Source organism: Pristis pectinata, chromosome 9 (genome assembly GCF_009764475.1).
Source record: "Pristis pectinata isolate sPriPec2 chromosome 9, sPriPec2.1.pri, whole genome shotgun sequence".
Taxonomy (NCBI): domain Eukaryota; kingdom Metazoa; phylum Chordata; class Chondrichthyes; order Rhinopristiformes; family Pristidae; genus Pristis; species Pristis pectinata.
This window is the reverse complement of record NC_067413.1, coordinates 93,536,998-93,542,997: the sequence shown is the minus strand read 5'-3', so window position 1 is coordinate 93,542,997 and position 6,000 is coordinate 93,536,998. Positions and strand designations below refer to the sequence as shown.

Sequence of the window (6,000 nt, the reverse complement as noted above, 5' to 3'; positions counted from 1 at the left end):
TCTCAAACGGCAATGAGTTGGAGTACAGGAAGGAGATAGAGGGCTTAGTGGAATGGTGTCATGACAACAACCTTTCCCTCAATGTCAACAAAAGAGCTGGTCATTGACTTCAGGAAAGGGGGTGGCGTACATGCACCTGTCTACATCAATGGCGCTGAGGTCGAGAGGGCTGAGAGCTTCAAGTTCCTACGAGTGAACATCACCAACAGCCTGTCAACATCAATGCACTCTGTACTAACCCAATGTAACTGCACTGTGTAATGAATTGATCTGTACAATCGGTATGCAAGACAAGTTTTTCACTGTACCTCGGTAAAAGTGACAATAATAAACCAATACCAATGACGGAGCTGCCTGAGTCTATAACTCTCTGCAGCCTCTTGCGATCCTGTGCATTGGAACCTCCATAGCGGGCTGTGATACAACCAGTCAGAATGCTCTCCACCGTACAGCTATAGAAATTTGTAAGAGTCATTGGTGACACACCAAATCTCCTCAAACTCCTAACCAAGTAGAGCCACTAGTGTGCCTTCTTCGTGATTGCACCAATGTGTTGGACCCAGGATAGATTCTCTGAGATGTTGACGCCCAGAACTTGAAGATGCTCACCCTTTCCACCACTGACCCTCAATGGGGACTGGTGTGTGTTCTCCCGGCTTCCCCTTCCTGAAGTCCACAATCTATTCCTTGGTCTTGCTGACGTTGAGTGCAAGGGTGTTGTTGTGGCTCCACTCAACCAGCCGATCTATCTCACTCCTGTATGCCTCCTTGTCGCCATCTGAGATTCTGCTGAGTCTTCAGCGAATTTAAAGGTGGCGTTTGAGCTGTGCTTAGCCACACAGTTCAAATACTCACCCCTCATTCCTGCCCCATCTGTCCCCTCTCACTCTCTCCCCACACTCCTGCCCCATCTACCCCCTCACTCTTGCCCCCTCTGCCCTCCTCACTCCTGTCCCGTCTGCCCCCTCTCACCTCACTCCTACCCCAAATGCCCCTTCACTCTCTTCCCTCACTCCTGCCTGTTCTTAATTTCCCCTCACTCCTGCCCTGCCTGCTGCCTCTCATTCTTGCCCTGCCTGCCCCCTCACTCTATCCCCTCATTCCTGCCCCATCTGCTCCCTCTCACTCTCTCCCCTCACTCCTGCCCCATCTGCCCCCTCTCACTCTCCCCTCACTCCTGTCCCATCTGCCCTCTCTCCCCTCACTCCTGCCCCATCTGCTCCCTTTCACTCTCACTCTCTTCCCTCACTCCTGCCTGCTGTCCCCCTCTCACTCTCTTCCCTCACTCCTGCCCCATCTGCCCTCTCTCCCCTCACTCCTGCCTCATCTGCCCCCTCTCACTCTCTCCCCACTCCTGCCCCATCTGCTCCCTCTCACTCTCTCCCCTCACTCCTGCCTGATCTGTCCCCCTCTTTGCCCCCTTTACTCTCCCCCATCCTCACTCCTGCCCCCTCTCACTCTCCCCCACCTCTGCCTCATCTTCCCCCTCTCACTCTCCCTCCCCACTCCTGCCCCCTCTCACTCTCCCTACCCACTCCTGCCCCTCACACTCCCTCCTGCCCCCTTTCACCCCTTCCCCCATTCCCCCCTCACCCTGGCCCCTCTCACCCCTTCCCCCATTCCCCCTCTCACCCCTTCCCCCTCACTCCTGCCCCCTCTCACTCCCTCTCCCCGTCCTCACTCCTGCCCCCTCTCACTCTGCCCCCTTCATTTCCCCTCCTGCCCCCCTCACTTCCCCTCCTTCACTCCTGCCCCCTCTCACCCCCCTCACTCTGCCCCTCACTTTCCCCTCCTTCACTCCTGCCCCCTCTCACACCCCTCACTCTGCCCCCTCACTTTGCCCTCCTCCACTCCTGTCCCCCTCACTTTCCCCTCCTTCACTCCTGGCCCCTGTCGGCCCCCTCACTTTCCCCTCCTTCACTCCTGCCCCCTCTCACCCCCCTCACTTTCCCCTCCTTCACTCCTGCCCCCTCTCACCCCCTCACTTTCCCGTCCTTCACTCCTGCCCCCCCTCCCTCTCTCCCTCACTCATTCCCTCCCTCTCTCCCCCCTCCCTCACTCTCCTCCCCCCCTTTCTCCCTCCCTCACTCTCCCTCCCCCCCCTCACTCCCTCCCCCCTCCCTCCCCCCCCTCCCTCCCCCCCTCCCTCCCCCCTCCCCCCCCTCCCTCTCCCTCCCCCCTCCCCCCCCTCCCTCTCCCTCCCCCCCTCCCTCCCCTCCCTCCCCCCCTCCTTCCTCCCCCCTCCCTCCCCCCTCCCCCTCCCTCCCCCTCCCTCCCCCCCCCTCTCCCCCCCTCACTCCCTCCCCCCTCCCTCCCCCCCTCCCTCTCCCTCCCCCCCTCCCTCCCCCCTCCCCCCCTCCCTCTCCCTCCCCCCCTCCCTCCCCCCTCCTCCCTCCCCCCCTCCTCCCTCCCCCCTCCCCCCCCTCTCTCCCCCCTCCCCCCCCTCCCCCTCCCTCCCCCCCCTCTCCCCCCTCACTCCCTCCCCCCCCCTCACTCCCTCCCCCCTCCCTCCCCCCCTCACTCCCTCCCCCCTCCCTCCCCCCCTCCCTCTCCCTCCCCCCCCCTCCCCCCCTCCCTCTCCCTCCCCCCCCTCCCCCCTCCCTCACTCTCCCTCCCCCTCCCCCCCCTCCCCCCTCCCCTCCCCCCCCTCCCTCCCCCCTCCCTCTCCCTCCCCCCCCCTCCCTCCCCCCCTCTCCCTCTCCCCCCTCCCTCCCCCCCCTCTCCCTCCCCCCCCTCCCTCTCCCTCTCCCCCCTCCCTCCCCCCCCTCTCCCTCCCCCCCTCCCCCTCCCTCCCCTCTCCCCCCTCCCTCTCCTCCCCCCCCCCCCTCCCCCTCCCTCACTCCCTCACTCCCCCTCACTCCCTCCCCCCTCCCTCCCCTCTCCCCCCCTCCCCCTCCCTCTCCCCCTCCCCCCCCTCCCCTCCCCCCCCTCCCCCTCCCTCTCCCCCTCCCCCCCCTCCCCTCCCCCCCCTCCCCCTCCCCTCCCTCCCCCTCCCTCCCTCCCCCTCCCCCCCCTCCCTCCCTCCCTCCCCCCTCCCTCCCCCCCTCCCTCCCCCTCCCCTCCCTCCCTCCTCCCCCCTCCCTCCCCCCTCCCCCTCCCCTCCCCTCCCTCCCTCCCCCCCCTCCCCTCCCCCCTCCCCCCTCCCATCCCTCCCTCCCCCTCCCTCCCTCCCCCCCCCCTCCTCCCCCCCCTCCCCCTCCCCTCCCTCCCTCCCCCCCCTCCCCCCCCTCCCCTCCCCTCCCCCCCCTCCCCTCCCCTCCCCCCCCCTCCCTCCCCCCCTCCCCCCCCTCCCTCCCCCCTCCCCCCTCCCCCTCCCCCCCTCCCCCTCCCCCCTCCCCCCTCCCCTCCCCTCCCCCTCCCCCCCTCCCCTCTCCCCCTCCCCCCCTCCCCTCTCCCCCCCCTCCTCCCCCCTCCCCTCTCCCCCTCCCCCCCTCCCTCTCCCCCTCCCCCCCTCCCTCGCCCCCTCCCCCCCTCCCCTCTCCCCCTCCCCCCCTCCCCTCTCCCCCCCTCCCTCCCCCCTCCCTCCCCCTCCCTCCCCCCCTCCCCTCTCCCCCCCCCTCCCTCCCCCCCCTCCCCCTCTCCCCCCCCTCCCTCCCCCCCTCCCCTCTCCCCCCCCCTCCCTCCCCCCCCCTCCCCTCTCCCCCCCCCTCCCTCCCCTCTCCCCCCCCTCCCTCCCCCCCTCCCCTCTCCCCCTCCCCTCCCTCCCCTCTCTCCCCCTCCCCTCCCTCCTCACTCACTCACTCACTCACTCACTCACTCTCCTCCCTCCCCCCGCGGTTGCGCCGTAAACATCCGGTGTGTTTGAACCTCTTTGGGCGGGAAGTGGCAGCGGGCGCCGCCATCTTGTCGAGCGCTGGCTGGCGGCCGTGCGGAGCGGCTCCGGACCTGGCGGGCGAGCGGCCGGCCGGCGGGGGGAGGCGAACCGAGCAGCGGTCCTGCACTTCTTACCCGTAAGTGATGGCGCGGGTAACCGAGCCCGCGGCCACCGGGCGTGAGGGTTTTATATTTGCGGCCGAGGACGAACGGAGGCGGGCCTCAGCGGTGGTGGAAGCGGAGAGGCCCGTTGCCCGGACCTGGGCCTCCGGCCCGGGGAGCAGGATCCCTGCACCGCCGTGTACCGGCGGGAGGAGAGCTGAGCAACCCGCGGGGGAGAGGACATCCTTCCCCTTTTGCTGGGAGAGAGAGCCGGCGATGCGGGTAAAATGGCGCCAGCGGACGAGACGAGGCCTTGTCCCCGACCTCGAGTTGCTGGATTGCCTGCTAGCCCTGCTCCTGAGAAGCGGCTGGGTCCGGCCGCTGTCTCATTGCGGCCCGGGCTGTTTGGCAATTCATTTTAGGTTTGTGCATCGGCTAGATGACGACCCTAAGATTGTTTGATAACTCAGTGTGTGTCTCCACCACCCCCCCCCCCCCCCGCTCCATTTCACACAGGCCTTTCGGTTATTCCCCCGGTAAATTGCGGCGCTGCCTTCAGATGCGCCGTTCTGCTCAGATTTTACGCGACCCGAAGGCTTTCTCTTTAACCCGCGCTTTATTGGGGGCCAGTTCTAGTTTTCTACGTGTTGTGCCCGCTGCAATTGAACTGGAGTCAGTTCCTCTGCAGTGCTTGGGGCGCCTGAACAACACAGCTCTGAGGCGCAGTCCTGTTTTACAACATTGTTCGTTGCCCCATTAACATTACCGAACTAGAAAGGTTCCGGATGTTTCTACGTTGACCCCACGTCCGTGAGGTTCCTATCTCGTATTAAATTGTTTTCGACATAACAACATAGGAAAAGTATTTTCTCTTGTCCTGATCTGTTAGCCCATGGCAGCCCAGGAGGAGAAAAAAACTTACTCAATTTCCCTACTGTACAATGTCACGGAAGTACCTTTGTTCACGAAATGAGCAACCAGCGTAGCATCTAAATGTTAAATTTTTGTCTTGTGTGCAGTGACGGGATGGGCATGTTTTTCTGCAAAGCTGAAGTGAAAACTGTTTATGGTATTGCCGCCTAAGTCGCTTTTACTTTCTAAAAATAGGTTGGATATGCTATTTGCATTCTTGTTTGGAAGGTCCGTTTATTATGCGTTGAAAGAAGACGCCAGGCGCCAACTTTTTGGAATTGTAATGGAACATTGAATCATTATTTTGGTCATAACCTTTATGCAGAATGTAGGATTTGGTCTCTAATAGGATTTATAGACTCGAGAATATTTTCGCTAAGTTAATAGTTGCTCAAAACAACTCAAATATAATGAACTGAATTATTGGGTATTTGTGTGGGGCGAAACAAAAGTGCTGTTGTTCCCTAGGGTTGGAAGATGACTTGTTCGATCTGGTTTTCTAAGTTCCAAGGTAGCTAATGAGGCCAGTACAGCACTCTTCCTTAGATGGGGCAGAAGGTAGCAGATGGGGTGGGTAATTGGTGCATTCCTTCCATCATTTACACACGACTTCTGCTTGTTCTTGATGCGTACACGTAAGGTTCTCAGTACCATCCTGAATATTCCTTCTCCGATTTGAGTAGTCGTGGGCCAAAGATTCCCAGGAGTCAATGGGGATGTTGAATTTATGACTTGATTCTATGTGACATCTTTTCAGGCCAGATTGGCATTACACAAGAGCTTGTGTTTCGTGTCTGAAGAAAAGTTGACTTGTAACAAGAATTGTGTAGTTGACTTGTAACAAGAATTGTGTAAGTGAGAGACCTTCAATAATAGTACTTTTCCCTTCTAAATATTAGGTTAAAAAAACTCAGGTCTGAAATTCAATTTGTTTTATTGATATAATTATTGAATTACTCCTAGTTAAATGGCTCTTGTGTAACATTTCTGGTAGATCATTTAAGGTGCACACAAATCTGCCACTAGCCAATCAGAATGCTAATATAAAATCTCCAATCCTGCAACTGTGTTTTTGGGGATTTTACATCTATGATAAACCCTGTCTTTGAAAACCCATCTGCTGACAGTTAGATATTGTACAAGTGCTAACTGTTGTCAATGTATGTGTTTTGA

The 6,000-nt window shown here is 60.4% G+C and overlaps 1 protein-coding gene across 1 annotated transcript in view; it reads left to right on the top strand.

Moving 5' to 3' along the window:
* Positions 1–3,792: 3,792 nt before the first annotated feature.
* rad21b (RAD21 cohesin complex component b) overlaps positions 3,793–6,000 on the top strand; it is a 41,195-nt gene continuing 38,987 nt past the window's right edge. The window contains exon 1 of the mRNA XM_052023103.1: positions 3,793–3,950. The gene's annotated coding sequence lies outside the window, so the exon portion shown is untranslated. The remainder of the gene's footprint in view (positions 3,951–6,000) is intronic.